Raw genomic sequence first — 13,650 nt, 5'->3', positions numbered from 1 at the left:
AGCCCTTGCAAAACCAGAGCCTCATCCCAACGAGCACGGTGGAGTCTGTCCTGACCTGTCCAAGGCTGCGTCCCTGGGTTCCGGCCAGGCAGGACGGTGTCACCCACGTCACCACCCACACCTGCCTCTCCCCTCGGGCCCCTTCTGGGGACCCAGTGCCCTCAGTCCTGCCGAGGAAAAGCCTTTCAATGAGTAAGAGAGAAAAAGTTTCCTCAAAGGACATTTCTTAAATTGGGGGGCGGGACAGCCGAGGAGATGGGCGGGACATTCCCTACTGTCCTTACACAGACTAGCGCTCTGGGCCCGTGCACAGTCTCAGTGGTCGGGGAGAACTGACCTGGGAGCCCCACTCACACACAGGATTCGGGGTGGCCCCGTGGGCAGCCCCAGTGTGGGGGACCCCACAGACCCTCAATAGCAGCCCTGCTTTCCCCGTAAGACCCACTGCGATCCCAGGGATGGGTTTTGCCCTTTTCATAACTGGGGTGCATGCTCCAGCCGAGCCCTCCTGGGCCGCACCTGGCTCTCACTCCTTCCGTGGGTGTGCGCGGCCACACCGCCCATTGGTCACCTGCCGTCCAACGCGGTGAGCAGGCCAAGCCGGGTGGACTCTGCCCCGCCCGTGAGCAGGTCACCCTTCCGCCCCGAGCCTTATCTGGGTGTCCGAGAGGCCCCAGAATAAACACGCCGCGGGGGTGTCGGGAGGGTGAGAACATGAGCTCTTCCTGCCGCGGGGAACGCCCACCGCGAGCGCCCGGCCTGCAGCCCCAGATGCCGCTGCGGGGCTCTCCCAGGCGGGGCTCTCCCAGGCGGGGGGCCCCGACGGCCCTGGCCCTGTCAGAGCAGAGACGGTGCTGACTCATAGGGACTGGGCTCTGGCTGGGCCACCCCGGGACCGATGACCTCAGTGTGGGCCCCAGGCAGCAGGAGGTCCTCACTGGGGACCCCGCGCCTCGGGGACATGGGCCTGTCAGCAGTTTTCGGGCTGATCTCGGCCCGAGCACCCACCAAGCTCACAGGTCCGTGTGTATGAGCTGTTTCCGGACCCTGGGCCTTTGTATCTGGGTCCCTGTGAGAAGGCAGGCATACCCTCCGGGCAGCCGGGCTCTGGCCCAGGACCTCGCCCCCAAATGTGCCCCAGCCCCTGTGCTTTGCTCCAAGGCAACAGCGAGCAACCGTGGAGGGAGCTCTGACCTGGGCTGTGCGGGGTGGCTGAGTGGCATGTCCGGCACGGCCCCAGGGGGCGGGACCTAGGGGACGGGCACTAGCCCGTCCCATGCCGGACGCCGTTGGCTGCCTTGCCACACGCCGGGAAGACTCCAGAGCCTTCAACATGGAACAAGCAGGACCCAAGCCACCAGGAGACACTGGGCCTGGCCAGTCTCGTCACACAGTGTCCCCGGACAAGATGTCTGAGGTGCAGAGGGGTCCCTCTGTGTCCTCAAGGCAGGTGCCCCAGCCAGCCCATCCCGGACGCACCCCTGGATCCCCGCGCTGGCCGCAGATGGTGGGGTGAAGCCCACTGGTTGATCCCCACCCCCCGGGGTGGCCAGGGACTCGAGGGCCATGCTGAGGGAGCCCCGGCCCTTGGGTGCCCTGCCTTCAGCGACGGGCCCAGTTCCTGGAAGACCATGGACAGTGGATTTTTCTAAGTTCTGAGAAAGGCTGGGACCTCATCTTGACGGGGCTCTGAGATTTCGGGCCCACTCCGTCTCACGGGGAGGTGTGTGCGTGACCGGCCCCGGCACTCGGCCAACCAGAGGACACTGGGAGGCAGGAGCCCCGGCCACGCGCCCCCGCCGACGGCTGAGTGGTTTCTTCGCCTGGGCCGGGCATGTGGCTGAGGGCTGCCCGCCTCGGGGACACCATCGGGCCGAGGGGCGCAGCTGGGGAGCTCTCCCCAGGCTGGAAGGAAACCCAGGGGCCTTCTCCGTCCCAGTCACCCTGGCGCCTCCTCCTCCTCTTCCCAGCTGTGGTACAAACACGCGTCATAACTGGAACCGTTCTGGCCCCTTTGAGCGCACAGTTTGGCAGCATTAAGCACATCCACTGTGGTGCAACCACCCACACCGTGCGCCCCAGACTGAACCCCCATCCCCATGAAGCACGTGCCCCGCCCCCAGCCCGACAGCCCCTCTGCTGTCTGTGGACTGGACTCCCCGACGGCACAGGAGTGGACCACAGTGTTGGTCTGGCCGTGTCTGGCTGAGCCCCCTGAGCAGTGTCCTCGGGTCCGTCTGTGTAGAGGTGCCGGGACCCCCTTCCTGCTTCAGGCTTAGTCCTGTTCCACCGTGTTTGTCTCCATCCATACGGACGCGGGGCTGCTGTGAACACGGGGTGCACCCCCTTCCGTCCCCACTTTCCGTCCTTTGGGGCAGTGTCTCCTCTGACATGTCTACACTGACCGCGTAGTATCTACATAGTGATGTACTAACTGTTTAAACAGCAGGGTGTCCGGCAAAGTGCACTCCAGACAAGACCCTCCTGAGGCGCAGCCAGGCTGCGCGGGGGCTCAGCCTGTCCACAGGGCAGTGACAGGAGCCAGGCTGTCCCTGCGGCCAGCTGACCCCACCCCACCCGGGTCTGGCACGGCTGGGTGCTGGTCTCTGGGGAGGCCGCTGCTGGGACAGGTGGGGCTGGGGACAGGCACGCGGACACCTCTCCCCCAGACACCCGGAGAGGAGGTGGGAAGTCCGGGCAGACATCCGTCAGCTAAAAATAGAGACAGCCCAGGGGAGAATGGCCGGGCCCACAGCCCTGGAGCCAGGCTGGGGTCTGAGCTTGCCCCTCCCGGGACTGGCCGCCCTGCTTTAGGTGCCCGTCCACGTGCCCGCTCAGAAAAGCAGCCAGCGTGGGAGCAGGTCACGAGGGGCGGGCGGCCGGCGGGCGCTGGGCCACCCCAGGCAGGTGGACCTTTCTTCTCCGGTTGTCCTCCGGCCCTTAGCCGCGGGGGGGCCCTGGGGCTGGGGGTGGCGGGAGGCCCATGGCCCGGGCAGTGGGCACCCTGGCTGATCTGGGGGAAGCCTGCCATCTGCTGGGCACACGGAGATCCCTCTTCAGGAGAAGGAGTGAGAGGTGGTGACTGCAGCCTGGTCCTCATGGGGAAGTGGCGGGACCATGAAGCCCAGACAGACCGACTCCGGGGCCAGAGGGAGCGGCCGTCACTGGGCAGACAGTGGGGCTGGGGTGGCGCTCAGAGCCCTGCATTCGCACCGGCCCGCGAGGATCACATCTGCACATCTGTCCAGGGGCCCAGGACGCCTCTCTGACCCCCCTGCTGGGGGACACACAATGCGTCCTTTCACCCCAGACCTCCCGGGGTGCCGCGCTGCCCCCCACCGCCTGCGGTTCGGGAGCTCGAGGAACTGTCACCTTCAGCTACTGTCAGGGGGACTCTGAGATGTGAGGCCCCTGCTGTCAGGTTGGTCACACCCCAAGGTGTCAGCCCAGGAGCCTCTGTCCACGCTCTCCCCACGGGGGACAATGACCCCAGTTGCATCGTGGCCATCGGAACAGTGACCACACGGAGCGCGGGCAGCGTGCACGGGGACATCTGTCACCCGACACCCTGCCCGGCAGCCTGCCAGGCTCGGAGAGAGGCCGTAGCTACCAAAAATAATCCTCCCGGGGTTTAAATATTTACAGAAGCAGACAGATCCTGATGCCTCCCCATCCACAGCGCCCCGCCCCCAGCCCTGGGGCTCCAGCAAGAGGCCACACCCCTCCCAGGTTCCCATCCCCCACCCCACCTCCACCCCCATGTGGGAGCCACTCTGCCTCCTCCCAGAACGTTTCCACTCCAACTTCTTACCCCCTTGTTCCTCGGACCCTGGCAGGCACCCCCCCATAGTGCTTTCTAGCCCAAAAGCCCCTCAGGAAAGGCCCCCACTTCTCTAGGGGGTCTGCACCCCGTTCTTGAAGCCAGCATCACACTGTAACAGTGGGGTGTGCCCATGGAAGCCCGTGGGCCCGGCTCAATGTCTCCGCCCCTGGGGACTCAAGGATGAGACCGTGGGGATGGTGCCCAGTCAGGCTTACGGGGCCTCAAGTGCCCGGAGAGACCGCTGTGCACGACACGGGGGCAGCCCTGCCCCAGCTCTCGGGGCGCAGTGCGGGTGGTGACTGCTGGGGCACGGCGGGCAGAGCTGGGACGTGACCAGGCCCTGGCTCCAGGCTGCCACACTCAGGGACCCTCTGTGCCACCACCTGCTGCCAGTGGCCCCTGGCTGTCCAACAGGTTAGGAACCAGCGGTGTGGCTGGGTCGTCAGCTGCCCCCTGAAACCCCGCCTCAGGTTCCCGGACGCAGGTCTGTCCGTCGCTGCTTTAAGGCACGTGCTGGTCTCTGCTCAGCCGCTAACGGACGCCGAGACCAACAGCATCGGGTCGGATCAAAGCCCAGTCACCCCCACTTTCAGGCGATTTCATCAGGCACTGGGTGACATTGCAGCAGCCAGGCACGGGTCCCCTGTGACCGCCCGGGAGGTCACGTGGCCTCGCCAGAGGCAGGCGGGGGGCTTGGGGCGGGGCGGCCTGCTCCCCAGGGCCCTGGGACATCCCACAGCCCCACGCCACACTCATCGAGGGTTGCGTCAAGGATCCCCAGAGGGGCTGTTGTGGTTTGTGAGCGACAGCAGTTTCGTTTGCGTGTCCCAGACATCCCTCCAGCAGGAGCCCGGGCCGGGGAGGGTGCTCTGCGGGCGGCTCCGCCCCCTCCCCTCCCTGCCCTGCAGCCCCAGCAGGACTTCAAGACCCACCAGGCAGCTTAGGAACCTAGCTTCCGGGGACACTTGGCCGGAGACTTGGGGGGGGGGGCTGCTCAGAGCCAGGGAGGGGTCAGGGCAATAGAACACTCCCCAGACCTCCTTCTGGAAGCCACCCACCCATCACGGACAAAGGAAAAGGGGAGTCTAGGAGAAAAGGGGTGACCAGAGAACGTTAAAAAAAAAAAAAGGCGTACACCAACCTGCACAACCACAGCCGCTGAGCAGGGGCCCGAGCCACCTGGGCAGAGCACCCGGCACGCGGGTCCCAGGGGACGTGCCTGGCGCCCCAGACCTGGTTCTCACGTGGAAGGTGAGGCCTCTCACCCACACCCTTTCACACAGACCGCATGGTGGAGCGCTGTTATGGTAGGTACGCAGGCATTACTATTATTACTATTTATTTATTTATTTTTTTGGAGAGAGAGAAACATCGATGTGAGAGAGAAACATCCATCGCCTGCCTCCCGCGCGCCCCAGGCTGGGAATTGAGCCTGCAACCAGGCATGTGCCCTGACTGGGAATCAAACTGGGACCTCTCAGTCCATGGGACGACGCTTAGTCCACTGAACCACACCGGCCAGGCATACGGGTAATTATTTTATTTTTTATCCTCACCTGAGGACATTTTTGCATTTATCTTCAGATAGAGCAGGAGGGAGAGAGGAAGGAAGGAGAGAGAGAGAAACATCGATGGGAGAGACACACTTTGAGTGGCTGTCACCCACACAGCCCCAACCGGGGCTGGGGACAAACTGCAACCGAGGTATGTGCCCTTAGCAGGAACCGAACCTGGGACTCTCTGGTCCATGGGCTGACGCTCTAACCATTGAGCCACACCAGCCAGGGCTCTTCCTTTTACTTTTTTTATCCTCACCCGTGGAATACTACGCAGCAGTGAAAAGGGAATGGACTGCTGGCACATTTTTCCATTTTTTACTCAGATAGAGTGGGAGGGAGAGAGAGGAAGAGAGAGAAACATCGACGTGAAAGGGACACATTGAGTGCTGCCACCCGCACGACCAACCAGGGCCGGGGACAAACTGCAACCGAGGTACATGCCCTTAGCGGGAACTGAACCCGGGTCTCTCCGGACTGCAGGCCGACGACGCTCTAACTACTGAGCAAAACTGGCAGGGCTCTTCCTTTCACTTTTAAAAGAGTGGCTATCAGACCCACAGACGTGCTCGGCTGGTCTGGGCAGCGATGTGAAGGCCCTTGAGGGAGGCGCCGCAGGACGTCCACAGGCACAAGACGAGTCGCCACGTCTACTTCACTCCTCGCACGAAAGTTCACTCCAAAGGGGTCGGCAACTTGAGTGTAAAAGGGTGAAACGTCCAGGAAATGAGCACAGGAGACCCTCTTTGGGACCCAGGACCGGGCTGGGTGTTCTTCCACTTCACACCACGAGCGAGACCCCTCAGAGCAAAAGCTGAAGAGACCGACATCATCAAATGAAGACCTGCCCTGTGACAGACCCCGTCGGGAGCAGGAAGGCTGTAGTCTGCGGACAATACCAAGTCCCGCATCTGACGAAAGACCGGTGTCTACACCATATAAAAAACTCTCAAAAATACAAGTTACAAAGAAATGCCCAGTTGGAATATGGGTAAAAGACACAGAGACATTTCACCAAAGAGGGTAAATGGATGACAAATAAACACAGGAAAAGATGCTCACGTCACTGGAAAAATCAAATAAAAACCACAATAAGCTATTACTACACACGTTATCAGAATGGGGGGAGAATAGTGATTACGCCAAACGCAGGTGAAGCTGCAGAGAAAGTGGGTCACTCGCATGTCGCTGGTGACAGTGGAGGGTGGCACAAGCGCTCTGGAAAACAGGTTGGCAATTTCCTTTAAAACAAGCACACGAATCGCACACGACCCGGCAACCGCGCTCCTGGGCACCTACCCAGAGAGGAGAAAACCACGGGCAGACAGAAGCCTGGACGGGAACATTCAGAGCAGCTGTGTTCATAAACCCCAAACTGGAAGCAACCGACTAATGCCCCAATGGTGCGCATGCACCGTGGAATACTACACAGCAGTGAAAAAGGAATGGACTGCTGGCACGCACTTGGAGGGAGCCCAGGGAATTGTGCTGAGTGAAAAGAGCCCATCTCAAAGATTACAGAGTGCACAATCCCATTTACATAAAATTCTTACAGAAATGGAGAATACAGCAGGGGGTTCCAGGGATTACCTATGGGAGCAGTGTGGTGACGGGACAACCTGTTCCTTAATTGTGGTGGTGGCTACACAGGGCTACAATGTGCTACCACTGCACAGGACTAGACACACATACAGCCGCCCTTTGGCACCCACAGGGGATCAGTTCCTGAACCCCTCAAACCTTCACACATCCCCCTGTATTCTCCAAATCATCTCTAGGTTACTCATAATACCTGATACAATGTAAATACTCAAATTGTTGCTATATTGTGTTGTTTAGGGAACAATGACATGCTCAGTGCAGAGTCAACAACAAAGTAACATTTTTGGTTTTCAAATACTGTTGACCCCACACTTGGTCGAATGGGTCCAACCCCAGGACCCACAGAGCTGACCACACACCAATGGAAGGGAGCCCCGAGGACCATGCCCACCTGGGGCTCTTGGTTGGCACGTGACCGGGGTTTTATGCAGGATCGTGGGAGGCTGGGTGAAGTACATGGAACCTCTCTGTACATTTTAAAGACGTGACACAAATTCACATCCCGTCACGCGGTTCGCATTTCCACGGGCTGACACCGGCTCAGACCCGGAGACACACGGTGCTGGCTTCTGTCCGTCTCTGTGCAGCTCAGGAGCTCGGACGTGTTTGAGGTTTTACTTTTCAGAGTTTTGTGTTTACAGAAAAGTGAGCGGAAGGTACGGAGAGGCCCACACAAGCCCTGCACACGCGGCTCCGCCCGTCCCTGACGCCTGGTTCACCAGCGGTCTGTCACACCGCCGAGCCAGCGGCGACGATTGTGACTGACGGCTGAAGTCCGAGGTGAACCGCGCGGCGCTCTGTGTCATAGGCTCTGTGGGTTGGGACAAATGTGACCTGACGCGGAGCCGCCGTTACAGTATCAGAGTATTTCTACGTGATACTCACAACCACCCCCTGTCACAGACGAGGAAACTGAGGCACAGGAGGGTCAACATCTCGCCAAGGTCATGCCCTCGGGATCATGGTGGGGCTCAGGTTTCCACTGGGGTCTCTGAACACAGACCCACGGGCCTCCCTGCCCTCTCCAGACAGCTCGTGTGAGCCGAACAGCTGCCTGTCAACGTCACAGGACCCAGCCGCCGCCTGCCATGAGCTCACAGTGCTGACAGGGACAGTGACGGGCCATCCTGGCTCTGGGCACCGCCTGGCTTCCTGCAGCCGTGAGGCTCCCGGGCCGGGCCGGCCGCCCAAGGCTGCGGACCTGCGGGCCGCCCTTTCAGACCCCTGGTCTCGGTCACCCCCCAGGGACGGGGGCGCTGGGGGAGCAGCTGGTGACTGCCACCTTCACGGGGGACCTGCAGGGGAGGGAGCGAGGCGGGCACGGAGCCTGCCAAGTGCTACCGAAACATACGACAAGACGCGTGCTCGCGGGGCGCAGAACAGATTGCGGAGTCAGAGATGCGCCGTCGGAGAGATCCCAGCTCTCGGTTCCAGGCCCACAAACAAACCCAAACAACAGATCCTTGGAAGCTGCCGGCGCGCCGGCTGCCAGGCTGCTGCGGGGGCCCAGGAGAGGCGAGGGGGGCTGGCCCTCAGTGCTCGGGGTCCCTTCCTCACATCGGGAGGGTGGGGACGCACCGCCGCTTCTAGCCGCCCATCCCGCGCCCATTCCTGGCCACCCCGCCGTCTCTCTCCAGGGCCTGCCTGTACCTCAGCGGCCACTCCCAGCTGGTCCCAGAGGCAGGCCCCTCCTGTCCTAAGTGGCCGCTGCAGCCCCCGGGTCCCCGCCCCCTTTTGGGGGGTTTGTCCACCCCCGCCTGCTGCCCTGAGATGGGTGGACAGGAAAGGAGCAGAGAGATGATGTCCACAGTCTGGTGTTACACGGCCGTGCCCAGCAGGCCTCAGGTGACCCGCTGACACCCTCTCGGTCCCTTGTGGCAGGTCCCTGGCAATGGGCCCCGGACCTAGTACACTGAGCTCATGGGTTCCAGATCCTCCTCAGAGGCTGGGGTTCCCCCAGAGCGCCCCATTTCTGTCCCAAGTGAGAGGACACAAGCTGTCACACCCTGAGGACAACAGGCATTAATAATGCAGCCTTCGAGGCTGACACCTGGTGTCATGGCGAGACGGTCCTGCCTACGGGCAAGAGGCACCTAAGACCATTTCTCTCCGCCTCGCGCCCTGTGCTGAGGGCTGGCAGCACCAGGCGGTCCCAGCCCCCCCCCCCCCGGGCTGGCAGCACCAGGCGGTCCCAGCCCCCCCCCCCCCCCGGGCTGGCAGCACCAGGCGGTCCCAGCCCCCCCCCCCCCCGGGCTGGCAGCACCAGGCGGTCCCAGCCCCCCCCCCCCCGGGCTGGCAGCACCAGGCGGTCCCAGCCCCCCCCCCCCCTGCACTGGCTTCTGCCTGTGGCTTCACGGTAACCTGAACCCTCTGGCCACCCCTACGACACCTGCCACCTGAGAGGGGGCACCTGTTTGCTATCTTCCCTTTTCTTTGAACAGAGCATTTGGGGGGCCTGCTCTGTGCCAGGAGGTGACAACACCCCCCCTGCGCTGTCCACACGAAAGCCCCCTCCCACGTGTGACTACTAAAATTTAAATTCGTTGAAGAGGAACAAAATTAAAGATCCAGTAGCTGCGTCACAGTAGCCGATTTCCAGGCACAGGTGGCTGGGGCGGCCACACCGGACAGCACCCAGCCCCGCGGGAGACGGAGCGGCGAGTCCCACCCCCGAGCACGGGGACCGGGCGCTGCAGAGGAAGCTCACACGCAAGCAGGGGCCCCGGAAGGGGCCCGCAGACCGGCTGGGGCTTCCACAGCAGAGGGGAGTGTGCGCATGGAGGGAGTGAGGCGGAGTCACAGTGCCTGGCTCTCCTGGGGAGTCTGAGCTGGCCGGGCCGCGACACCAGTGCAGCTCCTGGGGCACCCTGCGTGGCCCTGTAACCCGCACGCCACCACCCTCCACTTGCGACCCGCTCATAGCCAGAGGGTCCTAGGAGAGAGGACAGAAAGCATCCACCTACCCCGGGGTGGGGCTCCGAGGACAAGCTCTGGGACTGAGGGTGGCAGGCCATTATCATCAGCTTCATTGGAAGGACCTCACACACCCTAGGGGGCTTCTCATCAACAAGCAGGCAAGACAGCTGGGGGCGGGGCGTGCAAGCTGTGCAGGGGTCGACTGGCTGTTTTTTCTTTATCCTCACCCGAGGACATTTTTTGTTCAGGTAGAATGGGAGGGAGAGAGAGGAAGAGAAAGAGAGAGAAACATCGATGTGAAAGGGACACATCGAGTGGCTGCCACCCACATGACTGACCAGGGCCGGGGACAAACTGCAACCGAGGTACATGCCCTTAGCGGGAACCGAACCCGGCTCTCTCGGGACCGCAGGCTGACAATGTAACCGCTGAGCTAAACCGGCCAGGGCGACTGGCTGTTTTTGAACCAGTTTCTCCGTAAGGGCCACGTAATGACAGTGTACTATCTTAGAAAATTGAGGAAAGAAAAAAACTACTCAGTCACATCATCCTAACCTCTCGGCATGTCTCCCTGTCACCCTGTGCTGTTTACGTCTGTAACCCTCGCACACCGCCGCCGACCTCCGACGGCGCAGACCTGGAATCTGCGTCAGGGCCGCAGTCCTGCCGGGCGGCCCCTGGACGGCCGCACCTCGCTCCAGGCCTCTTCACGGATTTCAGCCAGAATGCGCCCAGACCGCGCTGCTCGGTCTCTGACGCGTGTGATCCCCGCGTGGCAGCTCCGAGCCTTTGGGGGTCACAGGCCCTTTGGGACTCGGATGATGTGCCCTCCTGAAAAAAATGCGCGCCCGTGAGCACCCACACCACAGGTGGCATGAGATTCAGGGGCACACGGGCCCCGTTAAAACCTTGACAAGAGAGATGGGCCGTGACTGACTTGCGCCCTCCACGGCCGGACATGTAGAGACCACCATGAGGAACATCCTCGTGCAAGCTCGACTTCTGTCACTCGGGCTACGTCTTAGGGCGCGTTCCAGGCGAGACACTGCTTTGAGGGGGAGGGGTGGCGTGTCAGGCCATACCTGTCACCGTGCACGTCCCACAGCGGGGCTGACGGACATGACACGTGGGGTCCACATGGGGGTGGGGTCCTGTCGTATTACATCCTCACCCAGCGGACCCTTGAGACTGGACCAGGTGCCTTCAGGACGAAGCGAATGACGGGCTGGCCGCCGATCCTGCCTGGTCACGCTCACCTTCACTCCACCCCGAGCCCTGAGGACTGGTCATGGGAGGTGCAGGGGTAGCCGCCGCGGAAGCTAACCCTGCTGGCAGAACTCAGGCCTCAGCGGGCGGAGGGGCCCAGACGGTGAGGCCTGGGCCATCACTGTGCAGGGGGGCTGGGAAGGTCATCAGGCGGCCGCGCTATCGGGAGACCAGGCCCTGCCAGCTATACCCCGCAGGTGGCATAGGAGTGGACAATGCCATCTTTAACCACCAGCCCTCTGTGAACTACCCGGCACACAACAAAATGTTTGGGGGCCTCCCGGACATGGTCAGCCTCTACATGTAGTTCTTTGGTTCTGCCACTAGAGGGATCCCTTGAGCTAGCCTGCCACCTCGCCTCCGGGGACCCATTCCCAGGTACGTTAGGAGACTTCCAGGAGCAGCTGTGGGCGCACGGCCGTCCTCAAGGCCAAGCCCACTGAGGGGTGTCTGGTCCAGCCGGACGCCTGCACTCTGGGAGCTCGGCCCAGAGGTCCTCTCTGTGGAGGAGCCCGGACCATGCCTCGCCCACTTTGATCCACCTCACTGCAGGGTTCTCCCCCCCAGCTACCCACTGGGAAGCCCTGGGGAGCTCAGACTGCCCTTCCCTGGGCCCCGCTCCTAGCAGTCCTATGGTGCCCGGTACAGCTGGGCATTTACTGCGGGATGTCCAGTCCCATCATCATGCGGGCACTGCAGGGGATGAGAGGGAGCAGAAAAGGGTCCCCAGTGCAGTGGGGGACACAAAGATGTGGACTGTGGGGCTCACACTGAAACCACCCGTGAAAAGATGTGGATTCCAGACCTGCCCAGTCCCTTTCGGAATCCACATCTGCATTTTCTGGAAGCTCCTGCAACCTGCCCTGCACGGCTGAGTGGGATCCCACGTGCCGAACGGGCCAGGAGAGCGGCCACACGGAGTTCCTGGTGCCACGCGAGGGAGGGGCCGCGCGTCGAGCCCAGCCTGGACCATGCCCTGGCGCCGAGCGCTGTTGGCTCCGCAGAGCCCCGGGCACACGGGACTCCTCAGGAAACCGCGTGGGGCAGGGTCTGGGAGGCAGAGCCGGCTCCAACGCATCACTGCAGGACGGGCTGGTCACAGGGCGGCCCCGGCACCTGAGCGACGCCACCTGCCAGAGCTCAGGAGCCCACGCGGTACGCAGCGCGGCGCTCAAGTCCAGCTGCTGGTCAGAACCACCTGGGACACTGGCCAGCCATGCAAAGGCAGTCCTGACACACGCTACGATAGGGACGGACCTTGAGGATGTTATGCCGAGTAAAAGCAGCCGGACACACAAGGCCACATTCTGCGTGATCCCACTTTTAATAAAGTGGCCAAACATCCGGGAGGCGGAGAGCAGACCGGAGGTGGCCAAGGGCTGGGGGTGCGGCTGGGGAGTCGCTGCGAATCCGCACAGGGGTCCCTCTTGGGGCGATAAGAAAGTTCCGGAACCAGATAGACATGGTGGTGGCGCCACACTGAATGTGCCGCGTACCACTGAGCTGTACACGTTAACGGCCACTTCGGTAATTTGTGTCCTGCGCGTTTCACAACTGAAAAGGACCAACGACTGCTCTCCCTCCTCTGGCCCACGTCTGTCCGCGGCAGCCGGACCCCCTCGGGAGCTCTCAGACTTGCATGTTGGACATTTGGGCCAGACTGCTGAGCCGTGGGGCGTCCTGGGCACTGTGGGGCGCTGGGCAGCATCCCTGCCCTCCACCTACGAAAAGGCAATAGCACCGCCCCCAGTGGCGACCACAATGTCTCCAGACATTGTTACACGTCCCCTGGGGCAGGATTGGCCCCCGGTGAGGATCCCTTGCCTGGGCACCAGCACTGTCTCGAAGGTCCCCTGGGGGCCCTCAGGGCAGCCAGGCTGGAGAGCCACCAAGAAAGACAGGAAGAATTCTCAGGGTAACCCCATAAAACAAACATTACTACCCCCAACTTACGAACGAGGAAGTGGAGGCTCTTGCCCCGCCCCACACCAGTCAGCTTCCCCAGTTCCCAAATCAGGGTGCTGAGCAGAGCCCAGCAGGCCAGGCCCTGATTCTAGTTCTGCCACTAAGACCTTGGCTACAGGGCCAGCGGTCAGCCGGGCCACCTAGCCAGGGCACAGTAAAGACACCTCTGCCTGGACCCTGGGGTGCAGGATCCCCGCAGGTATGGCTGCGCTGGCAACGTGGCACCACCAGGGGGAGCTCTGCAGCCCGCCGGCTGGACCCGGGCAGGGGCTTGGGCTCCATCCCCACCTGGTCTCCGGCCCAGTGAACCTGACCGGGCACCTGGAGCCCTGGGTCACAGCTCACTGCCTCTCTCACATGAGCGCTCCAGTACTTGAAACAAATGTTTTCCGTCCACCCTTGGGCTTTAATGGACCCCAGTTTATGGAGGGAACACTATCAGAATGAATCCATCTCAAATTCCTTCCCGCTGAGGCTGGCGAAGCGTTCCGCGTCCCTGCACCCCGCTCCTCCGCCGCGCTC

The 13,650-nt window shown here is 62.1% G+C and overlaps 1 protein-coding gene across 1 annotated transcript in view; it reads right to left on the bottom strand.

Annotated features, from left to right (window-relative positions):
* Positions 1-13,650, bottom strand: part of TBC1D16 (TBC1 domain family member 16) — a 58,850-nt gene that overhangs the window by 30,368 nt on the left and 14,832 nt on the right. The window lies entirely within an intron of this gene.

This window comes from Molossus molossus, unplaced genomic scaffold, assembly GCF_014108415.1.
Source record: "Molossus molossus isolate mMolMol1 unplaced genomic scaffold, mMolMol1.p scaffold_m16_p_19, whole genome shotgun sequence".
NCBI classification, from domain to species: Eukaryota; Metazoa; Chordata; class Mammalia; order Chiroptera; family Molossidae; genus Molossus; species Molossus molossus.
This window is presented reverse-complemented; position numbering and strand designations above follow the sequence as displayed.